Here is a 14329-nt window from a genome sequence, read left to right on the forward strand (position 1 = left end):
ATGTATACTGTAGCCTAATATTTTTTAGAATGTTTGCCTTATAGCTTATTTTTTAAAATTTGTGCAGAAGAAAAATTTACATAAGGTAAATTTTTTAGGGTGGGAGAAAGTAATTCAGACTACTGTTTCAAAGATCCAACATTTTGGGGTTGAAAGCCATGCCCGGTTACTCTATGTGTGCCACTAAGTGCGGTATTCCCATTGAGTATTGCAGAAGTCAGACATAGCTGTATCAATACTAACAAAGCTCTGACAAGAAATCTGAAATACAGCGCAGTGGCCAACAGACAGTGATATCACATGTTAGCCAAATTTTACTCAAGATCCTTCAGTGGAGACTGTAGTCGTACCTGAAGAAAGAACTCCACGAAGAGTAAGCATGATTCAGGAAAGGGCAAGGGATGTTGCAATTGTGAGGGTGATTTTTGAAAAGGCAAAAGAATTTTAAAAGGATATTTACATGTCCTTCATTGAGTACAGTAAAGCGTATGATTGTGTGAATTATCTGATAATGTGGATTATGCTATGAAGCATGGGTATACTAGAACATCTGGTTATTCTCATGCACAACTTCTACAAGGACCAAGAAGCAATAATTTGAACAGAACAAGGGGAAACATGTAGATGTGTAAGACAAGGCTGCTTACTGTCTCAGTATCTGTTCAGTTTATATGCAGAAAAGATTATCAAGGAAGCAGGGCTATCTATATGAAGAAAAACAGGGTTAGAAAATCAGCGAAATACTCATCAACATTCTATACTGATAATCTTACCATATTACCTGAAAGCAAACACAATTTGAGACTTCTTATCAAGATCAAAGAACGTAGCTTGAAAACAGGTTTGCATCTTAACATGAAAAAGACAAAGCTCTTCACAACTGGGAAATTGGAAAACTTTACACTTGATGGAGAAGTAATAGAAAAAAATTATAACTTCAGCCTAATCAGATCAATAATCAATTATAAAGTGACAAGCAGCCAAGACTTCCACCGACAAACTGATCTGGACAAAACCACCATGAAAAGCTTGGACAAAATTCTTAACTTCAGGGATGTAACTCTGTACACAAAAGTCCACCTCACTCAAACCATTGGTATTCTCACTCCCAGGCCTTTGAACTGTGATGCTGGTGAAGGATCCTGTGCATACTCTGGACGGCACAGAAAACAAATATGTGGGTGTTGTGGCAGATCACACCAAAGATGTCACCCATCCAGCTATATCTTAACTACAGGGTCACGGGGGTCTGGTGGAGCCAATCCCAGCCAACACAGGGCGCAAGGCAGGAAACAAACCTTGGGCAGGGCACCAGCCCACTGCAGGGCACATGCACCCACACACCAGGGACAATTTAGAATCGCCAATACATCTAACCTGCATGTCTTTGGACGGAAACCGGAGTACCCAGAGGAAACCCACACAGACACAGGGAGAACATGCAAACTCCATGCAGGGAAGGCCTGGGAAGTGAACCCAGGTCTCCTAACTGTGAGGCAGCAGCACTACCACTGCGCCACCGTGCCACCGTGCCACCCCCGAAGATGTCATTGGAAGCTCAAATGAAAAGACTTAGACTTTTTACTTTGGACACATCATGTGGAGAGAACAGTCAATGGAAACGACATTTTGCTCAGAAAAATGGAAAGTCAACATGAAAGAGGAAGACCTGAAATGTGGTGGCTAAATACAGTTGCTAGCCATGGATGCTTCACTATCAGCTATACTCTGTCCAGAGTCCATTCCTACCTTGCTCTTACTGTTGAAAACCTGAATTGGGTTAAACAGCTTGGAGAGTGTTATTCTATGATTTGTAAATGTTGTCCTTTCAACCGCACTCAATTGGCAATCTTTGACAAGTATTTTTTCATTCCTTGACATTTTCAATGTTAGTAAATAAAAACAGTACCAATAAAAAATGATCTGCCTAATTTACTTTCATTAGTGTTTCCTACAAATTGAAAAACAAAATGATAGTGAGTGTTGTAGAAAAAAAGTTTAAATGTGCAAACACTGTCATCTGCACATGCAGTGGTGTAGCTAGGGGTGGGTGGAGAGGGTGGTCCACCCTGGGCAGCACATTTTTGGAGGCGGCCTTATTAACCAAAAGGCTCAGTACAATTCGTGTGTAAGCAGCAGGGTTCGGAAAAATATCACTCATGAATGAAAAAAGTAAAATTCTCTGATTTTTATCCACAAATGCTTCAAAAATAATTTTCAGACTGTCCTTCTGTGACGGTATCAGACACGGCAGTTGAAATTTATGAGGCAATACCAAAAATAAACATAAACATTACACCGATAATAATTTCTAGTAAGATAAACAACTAATTTACAATTTATAATTTCATTCTGTTATCAATCCGAATGCATTCTTGCTCTGCACAGAAAACATCCCCACCTATCACTCATACACTACACTGGTTCTGGTTTTTACAGTGTAATTATATTAAACTAATAATTAGAACACGGCTTATCAGTGCATCTATACTATATTCTTTTCTAGATGACGCTTATAAATAATATGTGAAAAATTATTGCTGCTTCTCTATATATGAATAAATCTATGTAATATTTACCTTAACGTTTCTCTATATGTCATTTAAATTTTCTATTTAAATAGGTTAACATATTCAGATATGTTGGAGGGCAGTAAATTGAAGCACCGCCCTGCCCAGAACGGTACGAACTCGAGCTACGCTGCTGCGCACATGTGGAGATTATACTCGGTGAACAGTGTTTACATCATCCACTCTTCAGGGTACTCTATGGTGTAACATGTTTGCAAATGTTTGTTCTATGTAACCATTGCAGAGGCTTACAAAACCTTTCCTGCAAGAAACAGGACTGTGTAATTTGCATCAATTCATGTATCAATTTAAGGAGATTTAAATTACAAACTAACATGCTATCGCTTGTGGGAACGTACAGCAGATAAGCAGCATATTTTTTCCTGACTGCATTGCTAAAGTAATGATGCTGTATCAAAGGTAAAACTTGCCTCAAAAATAAACAGACTTGTTTGATTAAGAAATCACGAAGGATCAAATTTAGATAATGTTCATTAACAAAAAGCAAGTATATAAACAAAACAAAAAAAATCCAATTAGAATGGGGAGTAATCCTGTAGAGCAGGGCTGGGCAAAGTCATTCCTGGAGGGCCCCAGTGGCCACAGGTTTTTGTTCCTACAGAGTTGCTTATTTAGAAAACAGTCCTTGCCAATATTTACATTTCATGGCTTTTTAGTGCTTTAACTCTGTTATGTCAAGTCATTCTCCTATCCTAGATTTTTTTTCCATTCTAAGGATATCATCCAAATACTTTGAAGAAATCGAATGGATAATTCTCAATCCTTCACTTTTTTCTCTTCTCTTTCCTTCCAAGTATTTAATTAAACCAAATAGTGCACAATAAATACACACAGGTGTAAAGGGTAACAAGCAAAAGGGATAACTGCTGGTTTCTTTTGTCATTTGCATCTTATTGTTAATAGCAGAATACCCGCGCTTCGCAGCGGAGAAGTAGTGTGTTAAAGAAGTTATGAAAAAGAAAAGGGAAAATTTAAAAAATAACGTGACATGATTGTTAATGTAATTGTTTTGTCATTGATATGAGTGTTGTTCTCATATATATATATATATATATTGTGGACGCTGGCCCAGACACAGACAAATGGACAACGGTTTCTCACCCAACACACCCATTTATTTACAATATTTACAGTTCACGTGCACGACACACCCCAGTGCCTCCTGCACCGATTCCCCCAATGTCCAGGTCTCTCAGTTCCACTGCCTTTCTCCTGGCCGCCTCTAGTCCTCCCTCCAGCTCCGTCCTCTTCCACCCGACTTCTGCCGATGACTGGAGGGAGGCGGCCCCTTAAATAGGAATCCAGATGGGCTCCAGCTGCATTCCTCTGTAGCCCGCCCCAGTGTGGCGGAAGAGCCGGCTGCGCACCCGGAAGCCGTCCGGGTGTCCCCTGTCGTCTTCCCCCCAGCACTTCCTGGTGTGGCAAAAGTGCTGGGCTCTTGGGATATTCAGGCACTGGGGCGCCGCCTGGCAGTGGCCACGGGTCCCTACAGGGCTGGGCTTCCAAGCCCTTCACCCGAGGCCCCCAACATAACCAGGACGAACGCCCCCTCGCGGTCTGGAGGAGGCACAAGCCAAGTCAAAACTTGAATATAGAAAGTCAGCGTCAGTATATACAAAGTATAAAGTCAAACTTGTTTTTTAATATATAAAGTCAAAAGTTGAATATATAAAGTCATCGCTGGAATATATAAAGTCAAAACCTGAATATATAAAGTCAGTGTCGGAATTTATAAAGTCAGCGCTGGAATATATAAAGTCAAAGTCAAAATCTATTGATTGAAACGACTCTGAACTGAACTAAGTTAACAAAAACATATAAATAAACGAAAAAATAAATTTAAAAAACACTGTTCGGTTAATGTTTTGAAAATGATGCATGTGCCCTGCCCAGGATTGGTTCCTGCCTTGCACCCAGTGTTGGCTGGGATTGGCTCCAGCAGACCCCCGTGACCCTGTGGTCGAATTCAATGGGTTGGGAAATGGATGGATATTCCAGCGCTTACTTTATATATTCTGACGCTGACTTTATATATTGAAGTTTTGACTTTATATATTGCAGCGTATATTTTATATATTCCGACGCTGACTTTATATATTCAAGATTTGACTTTATATATTCTAGCGCTTACTTTATATATTACGAAATATTCCAACACTGTCTTTATATACTCAGGTTTTGACTTTATATATTTGGGAATGACTTTATATATTCAAGTTTTGACTTTATAAATTCCAGCGCTGACTTTATATATTCAAGTTTTGACTTTATATATACCGACGCTGACTTTATATCTTCAAGTTTTGACTTTATTTTTTCAGACAGTCACTTTATATAATTAAGTTTTGACTTTATATAGTTAAATGTAGTCATCATTGCATAACTTTTTCTTTACCATAGAAATTTAAAGACTAAATTCAACTTCCATTCCTAACAAAGATATTTCTGGCGACTAAACAGAACCTACTTATATCCAAATTCGAGCTATTGATCTGTCGCCTGTCTGTCTGAATAAGTCACCCTTGCTTCGCTCTTACTTTTTTACCGTTCATTTAATCATGGCTAGTGGCTGAAAAATTATAAAATGGAAGGAGGATTTCACAGAGTATGGCTCCACTGCGGCCCTCCAGGAATTACTTTGCCCACCCCTGCTGTAGAGTGAGGTGGAACATTTTCTATTATAATTTGCAATATGAATTCATTACACATTGATGATGGTATCCTAAAGGAGGCTGTAAGCACCAATTAGGTGTGACATTGCTTATACATTAATGCTGTGAAAAGAAGACATCCTTCTGCCTATTTTGATAAAATATGTGGAATGCAAATAATGGTAACCATATTTAAAAAAGAAAGATCCTTTTCTTCTGAAAAATATTTTTCATATCTAATGCCTGTTTTTCAATATTCAAAGTAAGATCAGGTGAGTAAGAAAGACACATATCAAAACTATTTCATTTAAGTTAAACTGTTTACGTAAGTCACAACAATACTGTTAAATTCCCATACTGAATAAAGACACATGACACAATACAAATGATCAAAAGGCTGTCAGCACATGAGCCTTCCATCATGCAATGACTTGCCTTAGATTTCTACCCATTCCTCTATATTGTAATATGAAGCAACACAACAGTCTGCTAGCCTGTGTGGCAAGCATTATTATTACATTTAAAAAATGCAGGTTTTTACAGTATTATGTATTGGAAAGATAGGAAAGTAAAACAAAGCAACAACAAAGACTTCATTTATGTCATGTATCATACATATTGGAATTTGGTGATCTCTTCAATTTTTGAGTGAGTTTTGCCTTTTGAGGCTATAGTTCAATTGTGTTGGCTGAATTATGTTTTAAAAAGCTGAAATATAAAAAGCAAATCAATAAAAATAAAAAAAAATTAAATGTTTTTATTACGGTTGCGGTTTTAGGGTTTATAATTATTTTTTTCTGTAAGAAAAAAGAGATTTAAAAGGACAAAATGGAAGAATAGTTCAAAAATAGGCCAGAGATCAAAAAAAAAATTAAATACAACAATCAAAAATCATAGTCAAAAAAGGCAAGGAAATGATCCTGACACTGAACTAACATTCGTTCCTTAGCTATCACTAAGATGTTTGTACAGTATTTTATTGGTAGACATCCAAAACTAGAACACCAGGTAATGCAAGCTGCCATCTTTTACTATGGCTATGTAATGACATCATATACAGTTGTACCGTGACCCAGAGTAACCTCATGATCAGAATGCTGCTGTCTCACAAACAGCAAATATTTAATATAAATTAAAAATTGTTTCGGGACTCATTGATCAACACTTATTACTTTTTATCTAGTTACCACAAAAATCCCAGAACAACACTCATTGATATGTACAAACAATGCATTAAGAACTTCCCCATAAAAAAGGAAAACAATTATGTAATAATACAAGACCCCGCAACCCCCCCAATTAACAAATATATTCCAAATCAAACCTTAATAATTACAATTCAGGGTGCACATTGCACAATAATGACATTGAGATTATTGTCCTATTTCAGCAAAAATTATCAGTCCACATTTAATTCTTTATAGTCCTGGACAGGACAATAGTAGCCAGGAGAAATCTGCACCAGGTCACTGCAAATATAAAATAAATGCTCTGTTCTAACAGGAAAAATGGTGAGGTGCTCCAACAAAAAATACAGAAGAAAGCATAGATCTCCTGAGATGTGTCTCACTTGTATATCTGAGCAAGATCTCACTTCCAGTAGGTGGCTGCAGTTTGGGTTTCCCATGCTTGGGTGTTGCTGCTTTTGCTTCTTCTCTAGATGTCCCTCACTTTCCATACTTTTCTGGGTTAAACCCCCTTCGGCAACCCATCCTGTCAGTGCAGCATCTACTCCTTAAAAGTGAAGGTCCCCTATTTCTCTGCGACCAGGTGAAACCACACTAACTTAAGCTCCCAAGCATTCATTTAAAGAGAGAAGAAACAATGTAAGGCCTAAAGTACATGTGACACTTGCTGCACAGTGTATTAAATACTCCATGTTAATCGGGGTTTCAGTTTGTGCTCCTGTGTTGGCTTGCACTCCAAACTTACTCTGGCACTATGTAATCTATACTAATAAAAGACAAAGCCCTCACTCACTCACTCACTCACTCATCACTAATTCTCCAACTTCCCGTGTAGGTAGAAGGCTGAAATTTGGCAGGCTTATTCCTTACAGCTTACTTACAAAAGTTTTCATTTCGAAATTCTACACGTAACGGTCATAACGCCATGTTGAACTTTGTTATTTATGGCCCCATCTTCACGAAATTTGGTAGGCGGCTTCCCTGCGCTAACCAAAACCAATGTACGTACTTATTTCAATGGTATGATGCCAGTGTCGGCCGCCATATTGAAGTTTCCAATGTCACTAATTCTCCAACTTCCCATGTAGGTAGAAGGCTGAAATTTGGCAGGCTCATTCCTTACAGCTTACTTACAAAAGTTAAGCAGGTTTAATTTCGAAATTCTACGCGTAACGGTCATAACGGTCAACAACGTCCGCCATGTTGAACTTTCTTATTCACGGCCCCATCTTCATGAAATTTGGTAGTCGGTTTCCCTGCACAAACCTTAACCAATGTACGTACTTATTTCGGTAGTATGACGCCACTGTCAGACGCCAAATTGAACTTTCCAACGTCACTAATTGTCCAACTTCCCGTGTAGGTAGAAGGCTGAAATTGGTACTTATTTCTGTAGTATGATGATGCCACTGTTGGCCGCCATATTGAACTTTTCAACGGTCTTTGTTACTTATGGACCCATCTTCAAGAAATTTGGTACGCGGGTTCCCAACGCTAACTGAATCCTACTTACGTACATATATACGTCCATATATATATATAGATGTGTATATGTATATATATATAGATATGTGTATGTGTACATACAGTATGTGTATGTTGTAAAAGACTGACGAGGAGACAGCAAAAAGGTTTGGGGTTTTCCGGCCCCGTATATTGTCAACAATCCACAATATCAAAATATAAACCAAAACTGTGCATATGCGCGACGCCGTATCATGGTGTCGGTGGCCATTTTATTAGGGAAGAGCCGGAAGTGGAGGAATGCTGGGAAGGACCGTGAGGGAGGATGGGATCGATGACGTCAGGACAAGATGGCGGAGGAAGGGCGGAAGTACCGTAGTGCGGTCAAAACCCGGCTTATGGTGGCGGATGTCCTTTTTCCTATGAGGAAGCAGAGGGAGAAAGTTAGTACCCCGCCATTCCCTGCCGGCGAATGTGTTCCCAGGTGCGTTAAAATCCGTCCGCGGTCTCCTACTCGCACGTGCGTGACAATGTGTAGATATGTGTATATGTAAATATGTTTATATGTATATATGTATATGTATATATGTTTCTATGTGTGTGTGTGTGTGTGTATATATATACAGGTATATATATATATATATATATATATACAGGTATATATATATATATATATATATGACAGCAACACATAACAGTGACAAAACAATTACATTGACAATCATGTTACGTTATTTTTAAAATGTTTCCTTTTCTTTTTCATAACTTCTTTAACACACTACTTCTCCGCTGCGAAGCGCGGGTATTTTGCTAGTATACAATAAATAAGATATGAAGATTGTAGTCAGTCATTGCAGGCATATGTTAAGTAGACAAATAACACTGTAAACTGATACATAATCTGCAAAGTCAGCCACCTTGTTCTTCTGACCACCATTACATAGCCACTTTTCATGAGACATACCTACTTACAGTATATGTTGTGTGTTTAACAATAAAGCAGCCATTTCACCATATAGATTAAGATCATTTCATACCATTAGCCAATCTGCCACCCTGCCACAGGCTAGCGCTGCTGCTCTTGGTAGTTAAGAGCACAGAAAGTAGAATCATGCCATACTGTATGCTGGGTAAAGCATGTAAATGCTGTTGGTATCATGGCATCAGCAATTTCTTTTCACTCAGCCACTTTTTTCTATGCACTGTCAAACTCTTTGGTATCACTGAGACCAAGTCAAGCACAAACACCTGTGTGGCAATGACAATATTGATATGTGGGTAGCAAAGTCAACCAATTACTGACACACAATGCACCAGTATTGCTGATATGTTTAAGTGGATAGATTAAAATTTTTCCCCAGGGAAGAACTTGGCTTTTTAAAGAAGCTCTTTAAATAATTACATAAATAGTGTCACAGACGGCCAGGGTTCTTGTCCGGCCAGGACACCTCTTCACTGTGTGGACTGGGGGAGCAAGCCTGGTCAGAACAGTACCTCCCCTCGGATGCTAGATTGCAGCCCTCCTGGGTGGCAGTGGTGCCTCGGATTCCTTTAGGGCTCCATGGGTAATGGAGTTCTCTATAACCCTGTTGGGACCCAGGGGTGCCACCAGCAGGTGCTGCAATTTTTTTCTGAGCCTGTATAATTGCTGAAGGAAATAGTATTTGTTTGTTAGACTTGAAAGTTTACTGGAATATTACATTTACATATCTCCTACTTCTCATGAGACCATCATTAACCAATCACAAGCAGATTCTGAAAATAAAAGCAAAAGAGCAATGATGAGAATAAACTAAGACAGTAGGCTACAAAATGAGATGAGTGACTATAATGAAAAAGGTAGTATTTGAACGGATTTTAATAATATTAACAACATAAAGGACGTAACATTAGAATATTTTATTGAAATTTAAAAACTGTATTTGTCCTGAATAAGAAGTTGTTCGGTTGCAAACGTATCCAGCTATTGCTTGTGAGTTAATCCAAATGACTTGATTTACTGAAAAGAATCCATCTGTAGTCTACACTTTCTTTTTCACTTCTGTAGTTGTCTGGCTGAATAAACCTAATTACTGTAGTTACAATACATTCAGGCAGGTGAGCCACACAATTGGTTTGCTAGCTTTTCTCACATCTCATAAACAGGGCAGTAAAGAACACATAATACACAAAAGGTGTCAGTTAGAAAAAATATCCAAAAACAAAAGAAAGCTATAGGACATTCTTTTCATTATAGCTCTGTACATCATCTCTGCTCCCTAATGTGCAACATATGGACATTTCTTTGATGTAGATGAAGAAACTCTCCTTTATCTGAATCCAACTAAATGCACAGCCAGCAAGGAAACTTGGGAAAACTTGTTATATGCATAAAAAGTGATTGGTTGCTGTTGAGCAAAATGTGTGGTCAATTTCAAGTGCAGCTGCCAGCCATTTTAATGTGAAAACGAACTATTGACAAAACGCACAGATTGACATTCTGTTATTGGCAGCTAAATTTTCTTGTCACGAAACGTCTGCAACTTACAGAGACAAGTCTATATGTCTTAGAAAGCCAAAGCTATGCTCTTTCAAAAGCTTTAATTTTTTGAATGTCATTTTTCATTTTTCTCTCTAAAAAATATATATATATATATATATATATATATATATATATATATATATATATATAATTTTTTTTTTCTTAATTTCTAGAATCCAATAGTTACAGTTATATTTTGTTCCAACACATCTTTTTATGTTTCACTTTGCTATTTTGGTTGTTTGTAATGGGGGCTGACATTTTGGCACTTCATTCTTGATGGTTGCTATGTGGTTGTTAGAGGTGGTCACAGATGACATGACATTACAGGTCCACCCCTTGGACTTCCTGGTTGTCAAAGTTTTGATTCACTGAAAAGACACACCATTATGTTTATTTGTTCATTTAAAAGGTTCATCAGTTCTGGAAATTTTTCTGTCTCTGACTACAATTTTGTCTTTTATTTTGGGTCAGTTACATACATTTTTTCATTTTTCTGGCTTCCAATTTATTTGCTTCCATCTTTTACTATGAGTTTTTGTCTTACTGTATGTTCTGTGCTTAGTTTATTAGAACATTAGAACAATCTAGACAAGAACAGGCCATTCAGCTCAACAAAGCTCACCAGTCCTATCCACTTAATTCTTCTAAAAAACATCAAGTCGAGTCTCTAAAATCTTACTGTATACTATGCTATTTGGTAGCTTATTCCAAGTTTCTATGGTTGTCTGTGTAAAGAAAAAAATCCTAATGTTATGGTGAAATTTAAGCTTAAGAAGCTTCCAACTGTGTTCCCATGTTCTTGATGAACATGTTTTAAAATAACGTCTTGGTCCACTGTACTAATTCCATTCATGATTTTAAAGACATCAATCACGTCACTTCTTAATCTTTTGATGAAACTGAAAAGGCTCAGCTTTTCAATCTTTCTTCATAATTCATCCCCTGTAGCCCTGGAATCAGCCTAGTCACTCTTTTCTGGTTCTTTTCTAGCATTGATATGTTCTTTTTGTAGCCTGGGGACAAAAACTGCACACACAGTACTCCAGATAAGGCCTCACCAGTGCATAATAAAACTTCAGCATAACCTCCTGTGACTTCTAATCCACACATCATGCTACAGTATATAATGTAACATTCTGTTTGCCTTCTTAGTGGCTTCTGAACACTGTCAGGAAGTTTATAGTGTAAAGTCCACTATTAGAATCTTGCTTATCTGGCTACAATTTATTTTCCCTAACTTGCTCTACCTCATGATTCCATTATTAAGATAAACTGTAACCATCCACAGTCAGACTAGGCACTTTAAAAATCAGAATGAATAAGATCGCATGTCACTTTGATAAGAAAACAGATGCTTGAATAGAAGGCGAATGCTTCTCTGTAAACTCTTAAACTCTTACAGTGCAAGTGCTCTATCAAGCAATCGGTCTCATACCGAGACAAATATACAACCATTTAAAAGCATTTTTTTTACTGGATAAATGTTTACCCTTTGAAACAAAGGTGATCTTAATTAAAGAGTGAAAAACCTTCTGCATTCTTGGAGTAGAATGTGCAGCGGCCATTTTGGCAGGCTCTAATGACAATGTGGAAGTGTAGAAAAATAGCATTTTAACGTGAAAGTTACATATTTTATGTATAACAGTAAGTAAGTAAACTAATGACATCATACATCCTCAGTAATAAATTTGCCTTATTGTCAGTTCCAGGAATGATGCATGTAGGTGAAGTTTAATGTTAAAGCTTCTGGATTTTTTTTGGCACCTACTGTTTATTGTTAATGCCCAATTCATCATCATCACTGTGCATATCAAGCGGAGTGGCTATTCAAACTGGGGCCATTTATACTAGAAAACAACCCAATAAACGTACTTTGCTTTGCAGTGTTTCAGCATTCCAATATTGTTGGAAGTTCCACACAAATAGACAGCAAATATTGGCACAATATATTGGTGACTTACATCATTTGGAGCCTACTGTGTTGTTCTTTTATTTGTATAATTTCTGTAAAAAGCCTTTGTCCTCGATTTTGAATCCTCTCAAAAAATGTCATTGGATGTACTCCTCTTCCTTGGCAGCAGCTGTTAGTCATGAATCCAGCACTATCCAGACTGTGAAGTGCTCACAAACGTTACCTTCTTGCCTAAGACATAAAGAGCTGTCTCTAACAAACCTAATAAAAGCCAATGAGTGATTTACAACACCATACCCGTTTTAAAATTTTACTTCCAAGAACCCCACCTTAGATTTTCAGGCCTAGATAAGGTACATTTTGACAAAATCGTAACAACTATGAAAATAAAAAAAGAGGCAAGTCAAACTTCATTGCAAAACCCCAACATGGTGATATCACCCAAATAACCAGAAAAAACTAATAAATCATAATAACTAATTAATCACTAATAATATCCAGATGACTAAGATCAAGTTACTTGTATATTTTTTTGTTTTTTTTTAGTTTTAAACAGTCAATATATGGTGTACTACTTATGAGAAATCCAAAACGTGAACCCCTACAAAAAGATAGCCAGAGACCAGACCCCATTCTTCTACTTCTTCCCCTCCAAAACTTACCTTACAAGACCATCACAAAATACAAAATACCAGTTATTTATTTCTTACTTTTCCATGAATTTTACCTAAAACTAAAAAACTAATAGATGATTCAAAATATATCAATAACCTTCAATTTCAGTAGAACCCTCTGCACAAGGTTATTTATAGGATTTATCTTTATAACATGGAAACATAAAACTCTCTAAAACATACTGTAGTAGACTGGCAAGGTCTGGTAGATTATTAACTTTTAATAAATTATTATACCACAAGAACATAAAGCTTTAGTATTAATTCATCAGCAGAGTTAATTTAAATATCACTCTAATTAACAGTGAAACACAGCTGCAAAACAGGCTACAGGACTCATTGCTAAAGTATGCCAATGAATAATCATAGCACAGAGTTTTAGAGTAAAACCTACTACCTCACCAAAGGTGTATCCTCAAAGTACATCCACCCTACCAGTCTAGAAAACTTTAGATTAAGATGAAAGGTCTCACTGGATAGTCTGCTGAAATCATGAAATGTTATATTTCATATTAGATTTCATATGCAGTTCCTTGTCAAGGCTCACATTTGATTCTGTACATTTGGAAGACACAGTTTGTTAATAGAAGAAGAGAGCTTCAAGCAGCCTGAAACAACATGCAGATTGAACAGCACAGTCATGTATGTAATTACTGTACAGTACATTAGGTTCAATAAGAAGTTTTTTGTGCGCCACAAGTATTTTTTCTTTAACTGCGAACTGTTATGCCATTTTCTGTGACATATGGAATAATAACAGGACATTTCCCAAGCTGTTGTTCAGAAGCAACACCTAAATCCCAGAGCCTGCTGTCAAACTGTTCTCTTTGTAGAAGTGTTCTTTAAGGTGAAAATCTGAACAGCATATTTTAGTTTCATTTAGCAGGTTTAATATTTCTGCAACACTTCCTGGATACTGTCATTTTTGGCAGAAATATACTCTACGGAACTTCTTATTGTACCAGATTCTAAGAAAGTCATATCATTATAAATTATGTTTCCCATGGCATGCTTGCCAGAACTAATAACAGGGCCTGTGTATTTTGAAGAATGTAGGCAAAACAGCTTAACCAAACAACAGCACTCTAGATCGCACATTTGTTGTTCAAATTCCAACCTTTGACTCACTGTATGACCTACTCTGAGACCTTCATGTTCTCCAAATGTGAAAAATTGATGTATGCAATTTAAGTGCATTTACAGTACTGTATGCATATTGGGATGGCATTGACTATAGAAAGGTGCTATATAAGATAATGGTTGTTTGCTTGACACCGTCTCTCCTGTATTCCAAACTAAACAGGCTTTGTTAAAATAAATGCAAGA

Source organism: Polypterus senegalus, chromosome 11, assembly GCF_016835505.1.
Source record: "Polypterus senegalus isolate Bchr_013 chromosome 11, ASM1683550v1, whole genome shotgun sequence".
Classification (NCBI taxonomy): Eukaryota; Metazoa; Chordata; class Cladistia; order Polypteriformes; family Polypteridae; genus Polypterus; species Polypterus senegalus.